Here is a 22,933-nt window from a genome sequence, read left to right on the forward strand (position 1 = left end):
CCTTTCCCTATAGGAAACATTTCAATTGACAGGTTTATATTTCTCTGTACAGTAAAATTATAACATAGATCTGTGTAATGATGAATACATCATTGCATTATTACTTGAACTCGTACACAAAATTGTATTACTGCTAAATACAACTCAGGTAAATCCCTGTGGCTGTCTATAGTAACCATATATCGTTTGCAGCAGCATTTCTCCCACTAGGCACATATACCGATGTGTCCTCATACATCTTGCCGTGTCCTCATACATCTTGCCTCAGTACGCCATGTAGCAGGAGATGCCTGGCATGAGTGAGCTGACAGGTCCCGTGCAACTCTGTTAGTGTCGGGCATCTTTGGCACCATCGTCTCTAGTGCACAGAAATCCAGAAGCCAAAAGAATAAAAGCACAAGAACAGCGTGCAAATAGTATACAGATTGATCACTGCACACAGGGCATAATTCAGAGATGGATGCAGCCATCTGCGTTCATCTCTGAATAAACCCCACAGTTAAGGAAATGTGTAGGCTGTTTAAAAGGGAAAAGTACAAGAAAAAAGTTTCCCAAAAAACAGTACAGATCTTAGTGTCTAGACGGAATTCACACAGTTGTATGTGGAACAATGAAAAAATGTGACCCCAGGACAAAAATATTTCATTTTATTCACAGTAAGGATGAAGTCTCAGAAAAACTTAAAAACTATCTTGCTCAAGTAAAGAACAAGTTTAGATGTATTCCAAAAGCACTACATGCAGATAATGGAACACAATGTACCATTCGACAGTGGGCTGAGCTGGGGGACAGGCCGCAGCTGCTGTCAACTCTGTCTCACTGCTGATTGGAGTTAGCAAAACCACGAGGCAAGGAAGCAGGGCTGTCATCCGCTGCCTGGCATGCTCTCTCCTTTCCCTGCTGCTCATGCTCTGCTTCCCGGCACTCTGTGGTGCTGGCGCAGCTCAAGCTACTGGAGCCCCTGTGTGATCCTACCGGCTACGGAGCTGCCACAGGGGATTTGTCTGCTGGGATGGTACAGCTGCTGCTGCTGCTTCCCCTGGTGCACAGCCAGTGTTTCAGGTGAGTGCCTGTGCCGCTTCACATAGTGTTCCCCCTGTGTGATGCCATGATCTCCACTGTCTCCTACTCTCCCCTTTGTCCCCTTCTCTCCCCCTGTGTCCATGTCCCCTACTCTCCCTTCTGTGGCCCCAATATTCCCTCTGTGGCCCCACTCTTTCCCCTGTGGCCCATATTCCCTCCTGTGTCCACCTACTCTCCCCTCTGAAACCCCACTCTCCCCTCTGTAACCCCACTTTCCCCTCTGTGGCCCCAATCTTCCCCCTGTGGCCCCATTCTCCCACCTGTGGCCCCTACTCCCCTCTGTGGCCCTACTCTGCTCCATGTGTCCCCCTCTCCCCCCTGTGGCCCCACTCTCCCCCCACGTCCCTTCATCTCCCCTCTATGGTCCCACGCCAGGGACGTGCAGGCAGGGGAGGCAGTGCCTCCCCTGTCATTCTCCCCTGTCATTAATGATTATCATAATATAAAGAAGATACTTATGACACATATTCTGTGTCATAAGTATATGCTTTATATGATTATAATCATTTTTACAGGTTTGGATCTGTGTTAGAGGCACCGATAGCGGTGCCTCCAGCGGCTAATTACAAAGGGTTGGAAGCGGGGGGCGGACAGGGGGCGGGGCCAAGGAGAGGGCTGTAAAAGCCCATTAAGAAAAGACGTACAGGCGGCACTGGTATGAGTGCCTCAGTGACAGGGGCGTGCTTTCAGCACATATGAAAGCACGCCCCTGTCACTGATGCAAATATGATTGGGCCCCAGATCCTGAGCCCACCCTGGAGTCCAGCCTACTTTCAACAATGTCCGCTCACCAGCCTGCTTTACTCCTTCCTGACTTGACTCCCAGCGGCATAGCCAGGGCGGCGTCAGTGGAGCTCATGGTCCAGCCAGGCACCTCTCTCAGGCAGGGGCGCCGCAGTTCCGCCGGCCAGTAGCTCGGCGGCTGCGGCAGGATGGGAGGCATGAATGAATGCTCTCCCCAGCGATCCCAGGCAAGCAAGGGGGGCCGGAGACCAGACATGGGAGGGGGAGAATCAGCCATGGGGAGACAGGGGAGAAAGGCTGCCATGCGGGGACTCTGCGCGCAGGGGGGGGGGGGGGGGGGGGCGGCGGCGGCGGAGGATTCATTGGCTGACCACTGTCTTCACGTCTATGCTATACCGATACCCGCAACAGGTGCATGGGGGAATATATACTAGTGCTAGCAACGACACTCTCCATTCTGCTGCCTCTAACCGTCCGGAAGCAGCAGCAGTGGCTAGGATGTTAGTGTAACATTTCCCTGCACAGGGCTCCGTGCAGGGCTGACAGGCAGATGTCTCCTCGGCTCTTAGTCGGGACAGCAGGAGCAGCAATTTTGGTGGAGGCTGTAAACTATCTGCCATACAATCCCCTCCTCCCCCTCCTTCCAGGACGGATAAATTAAGTGAGTACAGAGGGCTGGGGAAGGGAGGATATAACATTTGACTGCAGTGGTCATCAGGCTGCATTAAGTTACTGTACATTGTTGGTAGATCTGAAGGAGAGAGAATTGACTGCATAGGAAAGGAAAGAGTTAAACATCTGGTGAGGGGTGGACCTAGCTGTGAGGAAAGTACAGCCTTTTTTGAAGGGGAGGGTTTGATATATATAGGGAAGGTGAGGCCATCTTAGCTCTCTCTTGTGGTGATTTGCCTTGTGGGTGAGTGCTGCATTGCAGAAATTGTTTCTTGCCACATTAATTGTGCAGGTTTATTACACAGCCACTGTGCCCCCCTTTTTGCCTTGATATATCAGAAGTAAGTAGTACCAGAAGCAGCAGCAAGTGTTTGGACATCTGGACTAATAGGACAGTGATTATATCACAGAGAGGTGAGCAGCATGACACACATGCTCACTCACAGACACACATAGACTTGGGCTAGGCAGTGCAGATACTATTTTATTTATTAGATCTGTATTGCTGGGCTGTTTTTACCTTTCATTTTACAGCATCAGTTTCAGGGAGTGAAAATCCAGTGAAGTGAGTGAGACAGTGAGAAGCCTAATGCAGCTGCTGGCTCTATTCTGTCTGTGTCTGACTCCTCCTTCCTGATCAACTAATCTTTGACAAAGCTGTGAACTGAATAAACTATTTCACTTTGAAGATTAGTTGATTTTGAACTAATCTTTCATGAACTACCCATCACTAGCCAGTTTCTACGTCTCCCCTGCTGCCTCCCTTACAGCCGGCGGGGAGCGGCAGCGCGCGGGGGGGGGGGGGGTGTCGTCCCAGGATAGGGCGCGGCAGCATTGAGCCCCACAGAGGTGCCTTACCTGCAGACAGAGAGAGCTCCGGCCTGCGGGGGGAGGGCACGCGCAGGGGGGCCGGTGGCAGGCACAGCAGCGATAGTGAGGGCCAGCAGGCACAGGATAGGATAGATGATTGGCGGGGGGCCACGCCAATTGTGGTCAAGGGGGCCAGCGGATCACCAGCAGGCCAGGCGGGGCATTGGCCGTTGGGTCCCTTATCGGCGCCCGCCGGCCGACGTGCCAGGAGAGGTGCGCCGGCATCTGCGTGGGGCTCCCGCTGGTGCCGGCCGCGACTTTTGGGGAAGTCAGGAGACCTCCAGAGAGTTGGCGTCGGCTCTGTCGACGGTGGTGGCGGCATTGGGCCCATTGGCCGCAGCCGCATCCCCGGGCGCGCACGCAGAAGCGAGGGCGTCCGGTACGCAGCCGGGGTGAGCGGCTCAGCGAATAGCGTGCGCTTTCCGTCTCCTGGGGGCGGCGCTTTTGGGACACTGTTCAGTACGGACGGAGCGCGGACGCGAGGTGGGGATGTCTTTGGCCCGGAGTGCTAGGCAGGCCCCGGGAGTGGTTTCCGGGTCCCGTACTTTGTCCTCTTTTTCAGGTGATCGCGGAGAGGTTGAGGTGGACGTGAGCGATGGGAGTATTTCGAAGTTTCCACACTGGAGGACTCCCAGTCCGAACAGTCGACAGCATCAGGGGAGCTCGGGGAAGAGGAGATGGCAGAGTTCGAGGAGGAAGACGTCGGTTTAGCCACGTTGGAGGATTCCATGTCGGGGCAGTCGGCGGCATCAGGTGAGGTGGTGCAGTCGGTATCGGGTTCCTCCACAAGCTCTAGTCCTCGTAGTTCTTCCTCTTCCTCCTCTTCATCGTCTCTGTTGTCGCAGGCGTCCGAAGTCAGTAGCACGACTAGGGCGAGGAAGCGGGCGACGAAATTCGCCAAGAGGGCAGCGGGCCAGCAGAAGAGGCGTAAGAGACGCAAGCGGCTTAGCGAGGAAACTCGTAGGGCCAAGAAGTGCCGCGATTTGCCCGGTGTCGTGCGCTGCGACTATACTGCTGTAATGCGAGGGCTGCGAGATAGTTGCCGCAGGAAGATTCGCAGGGGGGACTTCGTGGATGTGTTCGTCTTGACGAAGGATGCGAAGAAGGAGTATAAGGCGGCGGTCGCAAAGAAGGGCATCGGGGCTGAGGCATTCCGTACCTTCGATAATTGGCTAGCCGGGTTTTGGGTCTTCGCGGCGTGTTACCTGGAGGACAGGCCGAACGAGCACGTTAACATAATTCGGTACCTGCATCTCGTGCATGACATGCAGCGCACGTCTTCGGGTTCGGAATGGCGTAAGTACGACAAGGAATTCAGGGAAAAGCAGGACGGTTTGCAGGTCATGGATTTTGGGTTCAAGGACGTTGAGGTCTGGCTCAAGGTCACGCGGGCTTCGCAACAGGCTGAGGAGCCCCGGAAGCCGGGGGCGGACGGCGGGTTGGCCAAGCCGGGTTGATCGGCCGTCCGCGCAGGGGGGCGAGCAGCCACAAAAAGAAAATGTTTCGCGTTTAACAACGTGGCGTGTTCCTTCGGCAAACAGTGTCGTTTTCGACACTCATGCCTGCAGCGTGGTGGATCCCACCCAGCCTCCTCCTGCTTAAAAGGCAGTCGGCAGGGTGCCCGGGGTAAGCCAACTTACCCCAGGCCAGCCGCGGGCGGGAGCGCTCCGCAGAGCACCAACACCAATTAAGTTGGAAACTATGGGCCGGTGGTTTGACTGGTATCCGAATAGGGAGGATGCACAATTTTTGTTTTCCGGTTTTCAGTTTGGGTTTCGCTTGCCTGTTGCGAGCGAGGTGTCCGTGCGGGCCCAGCGGAACCTCCAGTCTGCCCGAGCCTTGCCGTTAGTACTGAGGGAGAAAGTGGATAAAGAGGTCAGGTTGGGCAGGATGGAGGGACCGTTCCTATCACCCCCGGTGGATGACTTGGTCATCTCTCCAGTGGGGGTGGTTCCCAAGAAGACTCCAGGCGCTTTCCGGCTCATTCAGCATCTTTCTTACCCGTCGGGGGCGTCGGTCAACGACGCAATACCGCCGGCTCATTGATCGGTGGTGTATCAGTCGTTTGACGAAGCGTTGGAGATGGTCCGCGGTTACGGGACTGGGGCCCTCATGTCTAAGATCGATGTTGAGTCCGTTTTTCGGTTACTGCCATTACATCCGGACTCGTTCCGTTTTATGGGTTTCCGGATCGGAGCGGAGTATTTCATCGACAAATGTTTGCCGATGGGATGTTCCGTTTCATGCTCATTTTTCGAGCGTTTTAGCACGTTTCTACATTGGTGCATGGAGTCTTCGTTAGGGGGTCACGGGGTAGCACATTACCTCGATGACTTCCTGTGCGCGGGTCCGGCAAATTCACCACGGTGCGGCAACTTGCTTTTCAGCATCCGAGCGCTGTTTTTCCACTTCGGCGTTCCGGTAGCCGAGGATGGAACAGAGGGCCCGTCCTCCTGTTTGTCCTGTTTGGGGATTGAGATTGACACGGTGGCAGGATCGTGTCGGCTGCCTCGGGACAAGGTGGTGAAGCTCCGTGATGCTATTTGCCGGTTTGAGGGGTCGCGTAAGGTCACACTGCGGCAGGCGCAGTCCTTGCTGGGCATGTTGAACTTTGCTTGTCGGGTAATCCCGATGGGCAGGGTTTTCTGCCGGAAGCTAAAAAGGGCGACTGCGGGGTGTGTCAGACCACACCATTTTGTCCGTTTGTCCTCGGAGATCAAGAGGGATTTGGCCGTATGGGCCTCGTTCCTAGAGGACTTCTATGGTGGACAGCGCTCGGTTGCAGCTGTTCACCTATGCAGCGGGTGCCTCTGGATTCGGTTGCTATCTGGAGGAATCTTGGTGCGCGGCCTCGTGGCTGGCGGAATGGCATCGCGAAGGTTTAACTAAGGACCTTTTGCTGCTGGAGCTTTTCCCCATTATGGTAGCACTGGAGGTATGGGGCGATCGGCTGGCTCATTGCAGCATCTTGTTTAGATGTGACAATCTGGGCGTGGTGCATGCGATAAATAACCAGAGGGCGAAGTCGCTGGTCGTTCTGCGGGTGCTGGGGCAGTTGCTGTTGACATACCTTCGTCGGAACGTGTGATTCCGCGCGCAGCACGTGCCGGGGCTAGAGAACGGAATTGCTGACGCGTTATCACGAGGGCAGTGGGAAAGATTTTGTTCGTTGGCACCCGAGGCCGACGAGCATGGTTTTCATTGTCCCGGTTATGTTTGGCAGGTGATCGGGCCGGACTGGAGGGTCTAGCGTTGCGGTCAGTCGCGCCAACCACGCTTAAGGCTTACAGGCAAGCTTGGAGCGAATGGGAGGAGTTTGTGCAAGGATGAAATTCGCAAGTTAAGAGCGGGCATCGGATTATGCTTTCTTTTATTTGGCAGCTGTTTGTTTCGGGTAGGTCCAGAGCGGTGGTATCCCGATACTTGGCTGGGATTTAGTTTTCAGTAAAATAAAGGGCGTCACCGACGTGACTAAGAGTGGGATTCTGCTGACGACAATGAAAGGATGGGCGCGAGTCGCGACGACGCCGCCTGACAGGAGGCGGCCCATTGATGCGGCCTTGTTGCCGGCTGTTATCAGGGCGGTAGGAGGTGTCGCATCGTCCAGGTTTGAGTCGCTGTTGTTCAGTTTGGCTTTCTCAATGGCTTACCACGGAGCCTTTAGGGTTTCGGAATTGGTGGCGCCTTCTAAGTGAGCAGATTCGCGCATGCTGGTCGAGGACGTGGTGGTGGGTGAGAGGTCCTTGCTTTGCGGATGGCGTCGCTCTAAGACGGACCAAGTGGGGAGAGGTCGTTGGGTCACCTTGGTTCCGGCACTGGATGGGAGCATTTGCCCAGTAAGTGTGGCAGGGTAGTATGCGGCAGTACGGCCCGGCGGTCGGGGGTCATGGCTGCTGCATGATGACGGGCTGCCGGTGACGTAGTATCAATTTCATTGGATGCTGGGTCGCTGTCTTGCGAGCTTGGGCCTTCCACCCGCTGCGTTCGGGACGCATTCCTTCTGCATAGGGGCTGCGGCGGCGGGATTTTCCATGGACGAGGTCCAGGCGGTGGGGCGGTGGAAGTCGTCAAGTTACAGACGATATATTCGCCCCGTTGCATGAGATGTTGGCTCGCGCGTAGTTTTTTGTTTAATTACAGTTGTTCAGTCATGTTGTACAGTTCAGTACGTTATGGTGTTGTGCGTGTGTTTGTCTTCCCCCCTTTTAGCCTACTCAGGGATTAGCTACTCGCCGTTGCGGGCATGAGCCGGCAGCGGGGGTCTGGAGTTATTTTGCGATTTTTTTGCCTGACTTGACGGACTGAATTCTAATCCACAATTCGGCTAATCTGTTCTAATCAGAGTCCCTCAGCAGGTCTTTACGCTTTCACCTCCAGCTGAGTTATTACATGTTTTACCCATTTTTTACCCCCCCCCCTTTTTTGTTTATTTCTTAATTTTGTTTTCATCTTTCCCATTTGTGTGTTCATGTTCTGCTTCAAATTGGCTGGAAGCTCGTGCAGATCGGCTAGGCCGGGACTGCTGCAATATACGGAAACAAAATTTTTCTTTTTGGCAGATCCTTCAGGTTAATGCAGTAAATTAAACAATGGTATAGATGATTAGTAACCACTTTTACCCCCTTTTCCTCCTCTTCAGGTTGGTTGGAAGATGACTTGCCTATTTGGGTGGTTGGCCACTCTTATGTGTATTGGGCCGCCCAGTTTTGGCCTCGGAGGGGGCGCAGATGTTTCCTAGGGCTCGAGGAGTTCGTTGGCTTGGTTGGCAAGGGATGATGTGGACGGAGTTGAGAAGTAGACTAGTGAGTCAGGCCAGCAAGCATGGAGTCCCTAAGGTGTTGGTTGTCCATTTAGGTGGCAACGACCTGGGGAAGAGGACTTCTTTGGAGATGCGGTGGGCCATGATACAGGATCTGGCAAGTTTGGCCGCAGCATGGACCAATTGTGTATTGGTATTCTCCTTGATGGTGCCAAGGTTGAGTTGGCAAGGTGTGGCGGACGGTCGCGAAATTGAGGAGGCCAGGCAGAAGGTGAATGGGGCGGTGGCGAAGTGGGTGTTGTCCCACGGAGGCCAAGTGGTTCGCCACCCTAGGATTCGGTTCAGAGACAGTCACCTTTTTCGGCCTGATGGTATGCATCTATCCAGTGAGGGGATGATGCTTTTCCTGGAGGATCTGTTCCTAGTGTTGCAGGAGTTAGGGTGAGGTTATGGTGGCGGTGCGAAGACTTTGGGGATGAGTCTTTCGCTGTTGGCGGAAAAGAACGGCAGTTTTGTATTTGTATGGTAAACTGTAGTGTTTTACAGTTTGGTGTGGTTTAGGTGCAGTCACCTCCATCGACTTATTGGCCGCTTGACCACCCGTCTGGGAAGGCAGCGGCAGGGCACCCAGGAGCGGTGGGTAGTCACTGTGGGGGTTGAGTTGTCACCTATTACCGGTTTGTGATAGTTGTAGTAAAATTAGGATCGTTTCGAATTTTTGTAATTTAAGGTTAATTTAGGTTAATAGAGCCGTTCTTTTTGCTGCCACCATATGCCGGCTGGATCGGCATCTTAATAAAATTTTCTATTACAGGTTTGCTATTGGTTAGGGTCAAATAAATAGCTAGCAATTTTTCTGCCAAAATTCAAGTCTCTGTGTCTTTATTTCTGGTTTTGAAGGTAATGAATGCTTTACTTTAAAAGAAGGGGGTCCACCAAATATCACTAGGATGTTTAGGAGAGAGAATTGACTGCATAGGAAAGGAAAGAGTTAAACATCTGGTGAGGGGTGGACCTAGCTGTGAGGAAAGTACAGCCTTTTTTGAAGGGGAGGGTTTGATATATATAGGGAAGGTGAGGCCATCTTAGCTCTCTCTTGTGGTGATTTGCCTTCCCACCCTCCCGCCCCTGTGGTCAGAAATTCTGGCACGTTGTGCCTTGGCGTTAAGTTGTTGGCTGGTTTTATCGTTGGCTATTTATTGGCGGAAAAGAACGGCAGTTTTGTATTTGTATGGTAAACTGTAGTGTTTTACAGTTTGGTGTGGTTTAGGTGCACTCACCTCCATCGACTTATTGGCCGCTTGACCACCCGTCCGGGAAGGCAGCGGCAGGGCACCCAGGAGCGGTGGGTAGTCACTGTGGGGGTTGAGTTGTCACCTATTACCGGTTTGTGATAGTTGTAGTAAAATTAGGATCGTTTCGAATTTTTAGTAATTTAAGGTTAATTTAGGTTAATGAGCCGTTCTTTTTGCTGCCACCATATGCCGGCTGGATCGGCATCTTAATAACATTTTCTATTACAGGTTTGCTATTGGTTAGGGTCAAATAAATAGCTAGCAATTTTTCTGCCAAAATTCAAGTCTCTGTGTCTTTATTTCTGGTTTTGAAGGTAATGAATGCTTTACTTTAAAAGAAGGGGGTCCACCAAATATCACTAGGATGTTTAGTATCTCTCCCCATGCCCTTATTTCTCTCTCTCCATGCCCCCCCCCCTCACTCCATGCCTCTATCTTTCTCTCACCACACTCCCCCTTACCATGTCACCCTTGCGTGTGCGTGTGTGTAATATATATATATATATATATATATATATATATTCACATATCTGGAAACCCCCCCTTAAAAATCCTGCGTTTAGGGAGATACAGGGGGGAGGCAGATGCTCCTAATTGGCTGCCGGTCCGCAGCAGATATGAAATAGTAGCACCTCAGTCATAGGAGCCGCAGTGCTGCCGACCACAGCCTCCTCCTCCTTGCACCACCGCCGCCCTCTGCCTCCTCCTCACTACACCGCCACTACCCTCATCCGCACCCCGCCGTCGCCCTCAGTTCTTCTCTGCACCAGGCCGACCACAGCCTCCTCATCCACCGCACCGCAGACCACAGCATCCTCAGCACCGCCGCTGCTAAAAAGGTAATCTTACCCTGCTGCCTTTCTCCCTAGTCCCTACTGTATCCCCTTGCTGTCCCTCTCTCTGTCACTCTCCCTGTCCCTATGTCCCTGCTGTCATTGTCCCTGTCCCTATGTCCTTGCTGTCACTTTCCCCGTCCCTCTGTTACTCTCCCTGTCCCTATGTCCCTGCTGTCACTTTCCCTCTCTCTCTTCCTGTACCTGCTGTCACTCTCCCTGAATTTCGTCTCATTCAGGGTGCTATAATGTGAATTTCGGTTCATACCGTGTGGTAAAATCTGAATTTCGACTCATACCGTGTGCTGTAATGTGAATTAAAGCTCATACTGTGTGCTGTAATGTGAATTTCAGCTCATACTGTGTGCTGTAATGTGAATTTCGGCTCATACTGTGTGGTAAAATATGAATTTCGGCTCATACCGGGTGCTATAGTGTGAATTTCGGCTCATACCGGGTGCTATAGTGTGAATTTCGGCTCATACCGGGTGCTATAGTGTGAATTTCGGCTCATACTGGGTGCTGTAATGTGAATTTCGTCTCATACCGTGTGCTGTAATGTGAATTTCGGCTCATACCGTGTGCTGTAATGTGAATTTCGGCTCATACCGTGTGCTGTAATGTGAATTTCGGCTCATACCGTGTGCTGTAATGTGAATTTCAGCTCATACCGTGTGCTATAATGTGAATTTCGGCTCATACTGTGTGGTAAAATATTAATTTCGGCTCATACTGGGTGCTATAATGTGAATTTCGGCTCATACCGTGTGCTGTAATGTGAATTTTGGCTCATACTGTGTGGTATCAAGTGAAAGGGGCGCCAGTACTAGATAGTATAAGGGATCCTACTACACTGAAGGACACACCCCTGTTTGAGTGACCACACCCCCTTTTCCGGAGGCGCGCGTGTAATTGCAACCTTCACTTTTCCATACCCCCACTTCAAAATTTCCACTTTGACCACTGTATGTATGTATATGTATGTGTATGTGTGTATATATATATATATGTGTATATATATATATATATATATAAAATCTCAGTGCCTCCCCAGCCAATGACCTCACCGCACGTCACTGTCCCACGCTAACCCCATACTGTTTTTTCTTAATATATGCCTGGTGTAACATGTATAAGGGGCTCTGCTGTTTGGCATAATGTGTATAAGGGGCTCTGCTGTCTGGCGTAATGTGTATAAGTGCCCTGCTGTCTGGTAAAATGTGTATAAGGGGCTCTGCTGTCTGGCATAATGTGTATAAGGGGCTCTGCTGCCTGGTGTAACCTGTATAAGGTTCTTTGTTGTCTTGTGTAATGTGTAAAAGGGGCTCTGCTGTCTGGCATAATGTGTATAAGGGGCTCTGCTGAAAGACAGTGAAGAGAGGGAGGTTTGCAGACTGAGAGAAACAGAATTAAAGGGGCACGCTGAGAGACACGGAGTGAAGGAGGGAGCAGGCTGAGAGACACAGAGTGAAGGGGGCAGACAGAGAGACAGTGAACGGGGGGCTGGCTGAGAGACACCTTTAAAGGGGGCAGGCTGATGTCTTGGACCGATCACTCACCACTGCGGGTTCTGGGGTTCGTCCATTGCCAGCACCGTTTGCTCGCGGTGCTGTACGGATGTGTGGGGACGCGGTGTGGTCAGCGGCAGAGGTGATGCAGGTTCTGGGAGCCGGGAGTGCGGGGACAGAATGGCCAAAGGCGCCTCTGTGTGTCTGTAGTATAGGAGGTGGCCATGTTGGAGACCAAATGAGCACTTGTGAAACACCATGGAAATTCTTTCATGGGGTGAATCTTGTACCAAGGACTGTTTAACTTCAGTTAAACCCCTCCGGTCAGTTGGTCTTCCTGAGTTACCTTCAGTCTATCAATCTTTTGTGGATGTCTTCAGTAAACAAGCGGCTGACTCCTTACCCCCTCATCGCGAATGGGACTGCCCAATCGATTTGGTGCCGGGCAAAACACCTCCTAGGGGGCAAATTTATCCGCTGTCCATTGCGGAGACTCAAGCTATGTCTGACTATATACAAGAGAATTTATCCAAAGATTTATTAGACCATCTTCTTCACCTTAAGAAGAGAGATGGTGGCTTACGACCATGCATAGATTATCGCGGACTTAATGAGATCACTGTGAAGAACAGGTACCCACTGCCATTAATTTCAGGAATTATTCGACCGGGTAAAAAGAGCTGCAATGTTTACGAAATTAGATCTTCAAGGAGCCTACAATTTAATTCGTATCCGTGCAGGGGATGCATGGAAGACTGCCTTTAATACCCGGGATGGGCATTACGAATACCTTGTAATGCCTTTTGGTCTTTGTAATGCTCCTGCAGTTTTCCAAAGCTATGTGAACAAACTTTTTCGAGATCTTCTCTACAAGTGTTTAGTAGTGTACTTGGATGATATAATATTCTCCAAGGACCTGAAGTCTCACTGTCTCCATGTTAAAGAGGTACTAACCCGCCTGAGGAAAAATTATTGTAAGTTGGAGAAGTGCACATTTGAAGTATCTTCTATACCGTTCCTTGGTTATATTATTTCTGGAGCAGAGCTATGTATGGATCCTGTAAAGGTACAAGCTATACGAGACTGGTCCACTCCTACGACTCTCAAGGGGATTCAGCGATTCCTTGGCTTTGCTAATTTTTATAGGAAATTCATTAAGAATTACTCTACGTTGGCCGCTCCCATCACAGCCCTGACTCACAAGGGAGCAAATCCTTCGAACTGGTCTACTGAAGCAATCAAAGCCTTCTCTGATTTGAAGCAAGCCTTTGTGTCAGCTCCCATTCTTCGACAGACGGATTTGAACCGTCCCTTTCAAGTGGAGGTAGACGCATCTATGGAAGTAGTGGGAGCTGTGTTGTCACAAGTCTTTGAATATAGAAAAGTCCATCCCTGTGGATATTTCTCCCGTAAGTTTCTACCAGCTGAACGTAATTATGCTATTGGGAAGCAGGAATTACTTGCCATCAAATTGGCATTTGAGGAGTGGAGATACCTTCTAGAGGGAGCACAACACCCCATCACAGTATATACTGATCATAAGAATCTTCTTTATCTGCAGTCGGCTTAGTGTTTGAATCAACGACAAGCTCGATGGGCTCTTTTCTTCACCCAATTTAATTTTAAGCTCACCTATCGTCCAGGGTCTCAAAACAAAAAAGCAGATGCCCTTTTTCGGTCCTTCAATTCTTCAGAATCAAATGATACTACCATGAATCAAGCCATTGTGAGTCCTATGTCCTTTTTAACGACTCGAACTTCTCCGGTCCCGGTTCCTCCGCCTGGCAAAACCTTTGTCGCCACAAATCTTCAAAAAAAGACTACTTACTTGGGCTCACTCTTCATCCTTCATGGGTCATCCTGGGGTCCTAAAGACTCTCAAATTTATTTAACAGTCTTACTGGTGGCCACGTTTTAAAGCCGATGTTCAAGAGTTTATAGCAGCATGTCCTAAATGTGCCCAACATAAGAGTCCAAGGGGTCTCCTCCAGGTTTGCTGCATCTGTTATCTATACCCAAACAACCATGGACTCATATCTCAATGGATTTCTTGACCGATTTACCCCCATCAAAAGGGCGAAATACCATTTGGGTGATAGTGGATCGATTTTCGAAAATGGCGCATTTCATCAGCTCCTTCACTAGCCAGATTATTCATTACTGAGATCTTTAAATTGCATGGCCTTCCTCAAGAGATAATCTCTAATTGGGGAACACATTTCGTAGCCAAGTTTTGGAGGTCGCTTTGTTCATCTTTAAACATTAAGTTGAATTTTTCTTCGGCATATCATCCCCAGACAGATGGACAAACTGAGAGAGTAAATCAAGATCTTGAAACCTTTCTCCGGTTATACATATCTTCCTCACAGGATGATTGGATTGACTACCTTCCATTGGCAGAATTCGCTCATAATAATCTCTTTCATTCATCTTCAGAATCTACACCGTTTTATACTAACTTTGGTTATCATCCTCGTGTGCCAGAGTTCCATCCGTTGCCAGCTAAAGAGGTTCCAGCAGCAGATCAAGTGCTTCAACGTTTGTCTAAAATCTGGAGTTCTGTGCGCAAGTCGTTGATTAAATCCTCTGCTCGTTATAAATCTTTTGCAGATAGAAAACGTAAGGATGTACCAAACTACAAGTTAGGAGACCAAGTTTGGATTTATACTCGCAATCTTAAATTCAAAGTTCCTTCTAAGAAGATTGCTCCCAAGTTTATTGGTCCATTTCCATAGAAAAGGTACTCAATCCCGTGGCATGCAAAGTCAAGTTGCCACCTTCTTTGAAAATTCCTAACGCCTTTCATACATCGTTGCTGAAACCTTTGATTCTCAATAAATGTCGTACTGTCCTGACCAAACCTCCTAAAGTTCACTCTTTGCAGGATGAGGAATTTGAGGTTAAGGAGATTGTAGACTCACGTCGTCGATATGGATGTCTGCAGTTTCTTGATTGGAAGGGTTATGGTCCGGAGGAGAGGTCCTGGGTTTTTGCCGAAGATGTTCATGCTCCAAGACTTGTACAAAAATTCTACTCCAAGAATCCTGACAAAGTTCAAAGGTGTCCGGAGTCCTCCCTTAAAGGGGGTACTGTCACGAACCGATCACTCACTACTGCGTGTTCTGGGGTCTGCCCGTTGCCGGCACGGTTGCTCGCGGTGCTGTGCGGCCATGTGGGGATGCATTGTGGTCAGCGGCATGGTTCTGGGAGCCGGGAGTGCCGGGACAGAATGGCCGAAGGTGCCGCTGTGTGTCTGTAGTATAGGAGGTGGCCATGTTGGAGACCACATGAGCACTTGTGAAACACCTGTGGGTAAGTGTTAGCCAATCCCGTGCTTGTGCTGCCTTTAAGTAGGCTGGGATTATGTTACTCTGAGCCAGTGCTTTGTTGTATCTACTCTATGCCTTAGCTCTGTACTCTCTCTCTGTGATATCCTGTGTGGTTCCAGTGGTCCTGATATTGCCTCCGCTCCCAGAGGTCTGCCTGCAGCCATTTCCGCAAGAGAACCACCAGCTCCCTGCTGTGCTGTTAGTTAATCGCTCTCCAAGTGGCAACAAGTGGATTCCTGGAGTCCTGTGAGAGGTTTCCCTGTTTGTTCAGTGACTGCCTGCTGTAATCACAGAGTCTGTGGAAATTTCTACTTACTCCTGGTTCTCGTTCTCTCACTATCCAGTTTAACTCATTCTTCACCATTTTCGTCTGCTGCAGCTCTTCGCAGTGCTTCAAAGTATTATCTTCACAAACCTACAAGTATTCCATTCAGTATTGTAACTTCATTGTTGCTTCATTCAAGGACAATTCTTCACAGCCTTCCAGTTTAACTTTTAAGCTTCAGTACAAGTCTCTACAGCAGGCATGTCCAAACTGTGGCCCTCCAGCTGTTGTGAAACTACATATCCCAGCATTCCCCTACACAGTTTTGCTGTCAAAGAATGCTAAAGCTGTGTCAGGGCATGCTGGGATGTGTAGTTTCTCAACAGCTGGAGGGCCGCAGTTTGGACATGCCTGCTCTACAGTTATTCATTTATGTCTCCAATATCCATTTAACACTCCTTACAGTTTGGCACCAATCATTGCTTCATTTGGACAATTCTGCATTCATTCTCACGCCTGTTTAAACTCAGTTGTATGAACATTTCTTCAATGCATCTATAATACTGTTCCAGCTTATCATTATGCCATTCATTGCAGTACGTCAGTTTACATACGGTGACTATTGATTGTCATTTAACTCATTATTGGAATCGTTGTCTTTTAATAAATATATGAAACAGAACTTTCTTCATTCTCCCTGTTTTCACCATACTCCAGCACCTACACCTTCGGTTGGTCCAGGGTTAACGGATTCACAAAAGCAGTCAGCCCTGACAGCTGAGAGTAGCAGGAGGGAAATTTCTTCAGAGGTTGTAACAAACTACCATATAGGTAAGGTGCGTTTGGAATGGTGAGGAATTTTCCCAGAGTGACAAGAAATGGATGGCGTGTCATGTTGACATATGCCATTTGACATGTCCATGCCCCTTATGGCACGTGGCCAATCCCATGTTTTTGTGTGTGCCACAGTAATACTAAGAATTTTTTAAAGGGACCAGTGACCAGCCAGTACCACAGTATGTTCTAGAAGCATGACACAATTTGGTCTGTGTCAGATATCGGCTGATTGATCACATTCCCCCCTCAACAGCATGAGGGGAGGGAATCGTGGATCAGCTTTACTTAAATGAGAATCCAGCTGGATTCAGCGTTTAGATAGCATCAGCCCTAAGGGTCTGAATGAAATGATACCTTTATCTTGGTTTACTTAACTATATACATTCTACAGCTTCGTATTTAAAAAGTGTGGTTTATTACATTCATCTATGGATACCACAATGGACTTTTGCTCGCTATATATGCTCAGTGTTCCTGATACATTAATACGGTGAAACACATATTTGTGCAATTCTATACTACTTGATTTTTCCCAGATGGGTTATGTTTACTGTTTTCTTTCCATGTACACATTTGTATGGTTCTTTGATTACTGTTCTGCCCTGTAACGTGTTTTGGTTAATAAAATGTAAATTTCAAAAGTGTTGTTTATTCGGGTTAACATTTTCATTAGGTTAGTATCTGCTGGCTAGATATGATATTTGCTCTATATCTTTTCATAGTTACTGCATACAATAGTAATGTTCATTATGCCTATGCATTTGCTAATTATGACAATATGTATCTCTTAGTAATGTTTCTTTCAGTGTAACATGTTTTCTTTTTTTATATGTGTATTATTATATTCTCTATACCTTGTATCTTTCCCCAGTGTCTGTATTTTACACTGCACCTGGGTTGTCATGGTGAAGGGACTCCTTGGCATACCTTGTGCAGCGATGATGTCATCTTTGGGCGCCACGGCCGGGTAGCGGGAATCGGCCAGCGTGTATTCACAAGCACAGTGGTGGGTATATAAGGTAAGATGTCACATTTTGTTTATTGCTGCTTCCTGATGAAGACAATTTACAGTTGAAACATTGATACCGAACCTCGTGGTGGAGTTTCTTTATTTCCGAATGCCATGAGTGCCGCATCACTGTCTGGCCCAGATTTATCAAGCCTTGGAGAGTGATAAATTGCATGGTGATAAAGTACCAACCAATCAGCTCCTGTCATTTTTCAAACACAGCCTGTAACATGGCAGTTAGGAGGTGATTGGCCTGTACTTTATCACTGTGCAGTTTATCAATCTCCAAGGCTTGATATATAAATGCGAAAGCACTCACTCACTCACTCACTCACTCATCACTACTTCTCTTACTCAGGGGCTGGCTGGCAACTTTTAGCCTGGGGGGCAGGTCCAGAGCACTGGCCCATAAGTAATGGTGCCAACTTAAATGGAGGTTTTTTTCTTTAAAAAATATTTATTAATAAAAACAAATAGGCCTGGTGTAAATTATCCCAAAGATACTTTATTATACATTTGTCAGTGTGGCCGTGGCTTTAGCAGAGCTGTGTAGTGCAGGGGTGGCCAACTAGTCAGTGGCAAAGAGCCAGTAAAGACCTGTAGTGAAGGGTAAGAGCCATATCATGCACGCGCCGAAGGTGCGTGAGCAAAAATGGAGGCATGACATAGTTGTCACAAAGCCACACCCCATTTTTATGCGCACACCTTTTCGGTTTGACGTTTGTAGGAGTATGACCTTGTTTCATAACCCCATTTTTAGTCATATTGTACAGTGCCACAAACAAATAAAGCCCCTATACAGTGCCACATACATATAAAAACACCAAAAAATGGGTGCCTCCACAGTGCCAAATACATATATGCCCCCACAGTGCCAAATACATATATGCTCTCACAGTGCCAGATACATATATGTCCCCACAGTGCCAGATACATATATTCCTCCACCGTGCCAGATACATATATGCCTCCACAGTGCCAGATACATACATGTCCCCACAGTGCCAGATATGCCCCCACTGCCACATACACATCTCCCCAGTGCCAGATATGCTCCCAGTGTAAGATACACATGTCCCCCCAGTGCCACATATGCCCCCAGTGCCAGATACACATGTCCCCCCAGTGCCAGATATGCCCCCAGTGCCAGATACACATGTCCCCCCAGTGCCAGATATGCCCCCAGTGCCAAATATGCCCCCACTGTCAGCTACACGTCTCCCCAGTGCCAGATATGCCCCCACTGCTAGCTACACGTCTCCCCAGCGCCAGATATGCCCCCAGTGCCAGAAAACACATGTGCCCCAGTGCCAGATATTCCCCCAGTGCCAGATACACGTCCCCCCAGTGCCAGATATGCCTCCAGTGTAAGATACTCATGTCCCCCCAGTGCCAGATATGCCCCCAGTGCCATATACACGTCCCCCAGTGCCAGATATGCCCCCAGTGTAAGATACACATGTCCCCACACTGCGCCCCCCCCCCCCCCAAGTGCTGCTCACTGCCGCCATACTGCTCTGCTCAGTCTGCTGCTTGTGAGAGGAGGTAAGCGCAGCATGCCAATCAGAGTTCGCGGACCAGCAGCTAAGACTCCTGATTGGCTGCTGGTCCACGAGTTCTGATTGGTTCACGGCCCGGCACCGGGCACTGCAGACTAGGGCAGCGGGAGGCACCACGGGAGCTTACGAGCCGCATGCGGAGATAGAAAGAGCCGTGGGTTGGCCACCGCTGGTGTAGTGGAAGGTGGCGGCTGGCCAGTGACCCTTGGCAGTAGCGTGGCCCGGGAGGGCACATTGCACCCTGCCCCCCGGGCCTGCCCGCCTCTACAACTTCCCGATATGTTAGGAAGATGAAATTCAACATAGGTATTCTTCAGGTGGGAAAAAGGAAAACTACAGTATATATATATATATATATATATATATATATATATATGGAGACTCTGAAGTGTTGTGCACCTCTGACATATACATAGACATCAATTGACACAAATACTGCACACACACACACACACACACACACACACACACACACACACACACACACACACACACACACACCCACACCCTACATGCATACAGCAAACACATATCCACCCTACTTCACCTCTCCCCCCAATTAACAGAAAGCACAGCAATAGGGGCAGTATGTATCGTACCTCACCCAGCCAGCATTATTTATAGACTTCCGACTCCCGGCTGCTGCAGAGTTAGTGGGAGACGGAGGGCAAGAGACAGTCACTGTCTCACTGGTTCAGCCTCCACTTCACCGCTACCCCGCCACGGCGCGCCTCACCCAGCTCAGTCACACAGCTTCAAGTTTACACGAGAAGTGCCTGAGAGGTCGGCGCATTGCCGCTGTGGCTCTCCCTACTTGCGGGCAGCAGCAGCCTCTCAGTGCAGCCACATTATAGATAGTGCCTGCCACCGCATAAAAAAAAAAAATTGTTCAGCAGCGCTGACTGTTCGGCTGCCATGGGGGGGGGGGGGTTCTAGGTACTCAGAAACCCACCCCTGCGTAATGTAAAGCGCAATGGAATATACTACACTATATAAGAAACTGAGAATAATTGACCATATGTAAGCATAGCTGCCAGAGCTGTAACTAGGCATTTTGGTACCCTGTGCCAGAAAGAGAATTAGTGCCCCCAAGTTTAAAATAGGTACATTGCCGCGAAAAATGCAGAGGCGTGGCTTCATGGGGAAGAAATAGTACCAATTCAAATTACACTGCACAGTGATGTCCATTAGTCACATTACACTGCACAGAAGTACCCGTTATATACGTTACTCCACAGTAGAGCCCCTGGGCCCTTATACACATTACGCCTGGTAGAGCCCCCTGGGCCCTTATACACATTACGCCAGGTAAAATGTGTGTGTTCTCCATCCGTCCAGCCATCTTCCACTCCCAGGCCAATAGCGCTGCACCGCGCAACGGACTCCTGCAACATCTGCCAGTACACTGCTCTTCCCACAGGGCTGCACAGGGTAAGCCTCTCTCACTACGCAGCACTGCCTACTGTCACCTACACAGCAGCCATCGCTGCACCTTTCCCCGTATACAGACACTACAAATCAGAGTAAGTGCAGACGGCGCACCCGCACGAAAACTTCTCTGTGTGTGACGCACCATCTGTACTATACTAGTTAAGACCCTGATAGCTGCTAGCAGTGTCGGACTGGGGAATGAAGGGCCCACCGTGGGGATGCTGTTGTAGGGCCCCATGCTTAAGGGTGTGGCCAGCCACCATAGAGGTTTGGCTAACCATTACAGAGTACATGTTCTGTGCCCCTTAGTAAATATATAATAAACCATGTTCTTATGACGTATAATATAACATATGTATAATGCATAATTCATGTGCACTAGGATAGAGACTGGAACCTGATCACTAGAGGAGAAGGAGGGCCCACAGGTAGTGGGGCCTACCGGTGGGTTCCCCTGTTCCCCTGTGGGCCAGTCCGACTGTGGCTGCTAGGCTTTCTACAACAGAACCTGAATCAGGCCATTTGTGATCATTTACAAAATAGACCTCCAACGGTCCAACTGCCCATCACCCCCTAAGAACCAGACACTGAGCCACAACGCTAAGCAGCTCCTTAAGTGTGGCTTTACTTCTGCCATGCCTAAGGAAGCCGAGAGCTGCTCTGTATGCAGCAAAGAGGAGCAGCTGCAGCGCTATCCAGAGAAACTGGAGTGCAAGGCTGAAAAGGGATCAGAAGGAATGGAACCTGACACATCAGGCACAGTAGTGTGCTCCAGTAGCAATAGGGGCCACTGTGTAGCTTAATGGGGTTACAGTATGACATAATGGGGGCACTGTGTAACATATCTGGGCATTGTGTGTGGCATAATGAGGGCGCTGTGTGACATGCATGTGTATTGTGCGTGTGAAAATGGGGATACGGTGTGGCATAATGGGGCACTGTGTTTTGCATAGTGTGGCACTAAGGTTCAAAAAGGATTGAGATTACCTTAAGGATAAAAAAAAGTAGCAGACTAGATGGGCCAAGTGGTTCTTATCTGCCGTCAAATTCTATGTTTCTATGTTTCAGTGTGGTATAATGTGCTGCGTTTAGATGGCATTTCAGGGAGAGGGCACCAGCTAAAATGTTGCCTGGAACACAAATTTGGTCAGGGCTGTTCCTACTCGGAGAAGAGATTATTGTAGGTAAGTATGAGTGTACTCTATCTCTGTTCTCTACATACAAGGGTGGTTCAATAAATAAGGTAATAAGACCTCTCATTGTGTAAATTTATTACGCTCTATATTATATGGCAGCCACTAATGCACTCCATTATGTGGCAGTCACTTATGCTGTCTGTATTATTTGGCAGTCACTGATACGCTCTATATTATATAATGGTTAGTGATAGTCTCTATTTTATGTTGGTCACTGATGCTCTCTGTATTATATGGCTGTCACTAATGTGCTCTATGGGGGTCATTACGACCCGATCGCTCGCTGCAGAGTGTGCTGGCTGTGAAGACACAATAATGCTGACAACGTCACTTTACTCACAGACTCAGAGCTCCTTACTGTACTTTCTTGGTCAATGGCTTAGGAGCAGCTCCCACTCGTAGCCTAAATTTTCAGAGCTTGGTACTTGGTACATGCCATAATTTTGCCTTTCTGAACAAAAATGAGGGCATGCAGCTGCATATATCGCTAATATATGCTGCCGTCACCCCTTTATAATGTACATTTAAAGGAATGTTAATTTTTGCAGGAATTCTGTAAAATATTGATAATAAATAGGCCCCTAACACTGTAACTCTCACAAAGAAACTCTAAATAAAGACAACTAAGAAACACCCTTACGGTCATGACTTACAACATTTAACACATAGGTTGAACTAGACTAGACATTGATAGTATATAGGGGGTAATTCCAAGTTGATCGCAGCAGGAAATTTTTTAGCAGTTGGGCAAAACCATGTGCACTGCAGGGGGGGGCAGATATAACATTTGCAGAGAGAGTTAGATTTGGGTGGGTTATTTTGTTTCTGTGCAGGGTAAATACTGGCTGCTTTATTTTTACACTGCAATTTAGCTTGCAGATTGAACTCACCACACCCAAATCTAACTCTCTCTGCAAATGTTGTATCTGCCCCCCTGCAGTGCACATGGTTTTGCCCAACTGCTAAAAATTTTCCTGCTGCGATCAACTTGGAATTACCCCCACAGTCAAAATATAATAGCAGGCAGCCCGTAAGTTATATTTGGCCAAAATACTATCCCTCTTTATATGCAGGCATTAGTAAATGGAATCCCATGGTGTACAGGCACAAATATATAGTAAAGGTAATGAAAATATTTTCTACCAAATGCTGTCTGGCATCCCTCACACCTCGCCAGGACCCTATGTCACTGCTGTTAAGGTGGCTGAAGATTATTTTTGCGGTGTCCATCTCACAAGGCCTTTTGTTTTCTCTGATGACTGCTGATGATAGGTGTATAATCACCATTACCATTGGGATACAAGCAACTAGGACCAGTGCTATCTTTATGAGAACCAGTTGCCTAGGGGGACAAATAAAACATAGCATAATATTACTCATCTAGTGTTTTAATTGTCCCCACATGAAGCGCCAACAGCTGTCATGGAGAAAAAGCAGCCAGCAGCTTCTTATCTGTGAGGCAGCCAGCTGCTCCTCCTCCATTTCTGTGATAGGTTGAGAGTGTGTGATGTCACAGCTAACCACCACACTCCCAATGAGGAGT

General features: G+C 48.8%; 1 long non-coding RNA gene across 2 annotated transcripts in view; it reads left to right on the plus strand.

Annotated features, from left to right (window-relative positions):
• Nucleotides 1–910: 910 nt before the first annotated feature.
• The window catches only part of LOC134932353 (uncharacterized), a 231,816-nt gene continuing 209,793 nt past the window's right edge, over nucleotides 911–22,933 (plus strand). For both annotated transcript variants that reach the window (XR_010179324.1, XR_010179325.1), the window contains exons 1-2: nucleotides 911–1,062; nucleotides 17,067–17,214. This is a non-coding gene — a long non-coding RNA (uncharacterized LOC134932353). The remainder of the gene's footprint in view (nucleotides 1,063–17,066; nucleotides 17,215–22,933) is intronic.

Source organism: Pseudophryne corroboree, chromosome 6 (assembly GCF_028390025.1).
Source record: "Pseudophryne corroboree isolate aPseCor3 chromosome 6, aPseCor3.hap2, whole genome shotgun sequence".
Taxonomy (NCBI): Eukaryota; Metazoa; Chordata; class Amphibia; order Anura; family Myobatrachidae; genus Pseudophryne; species Pseudophryne corroboree.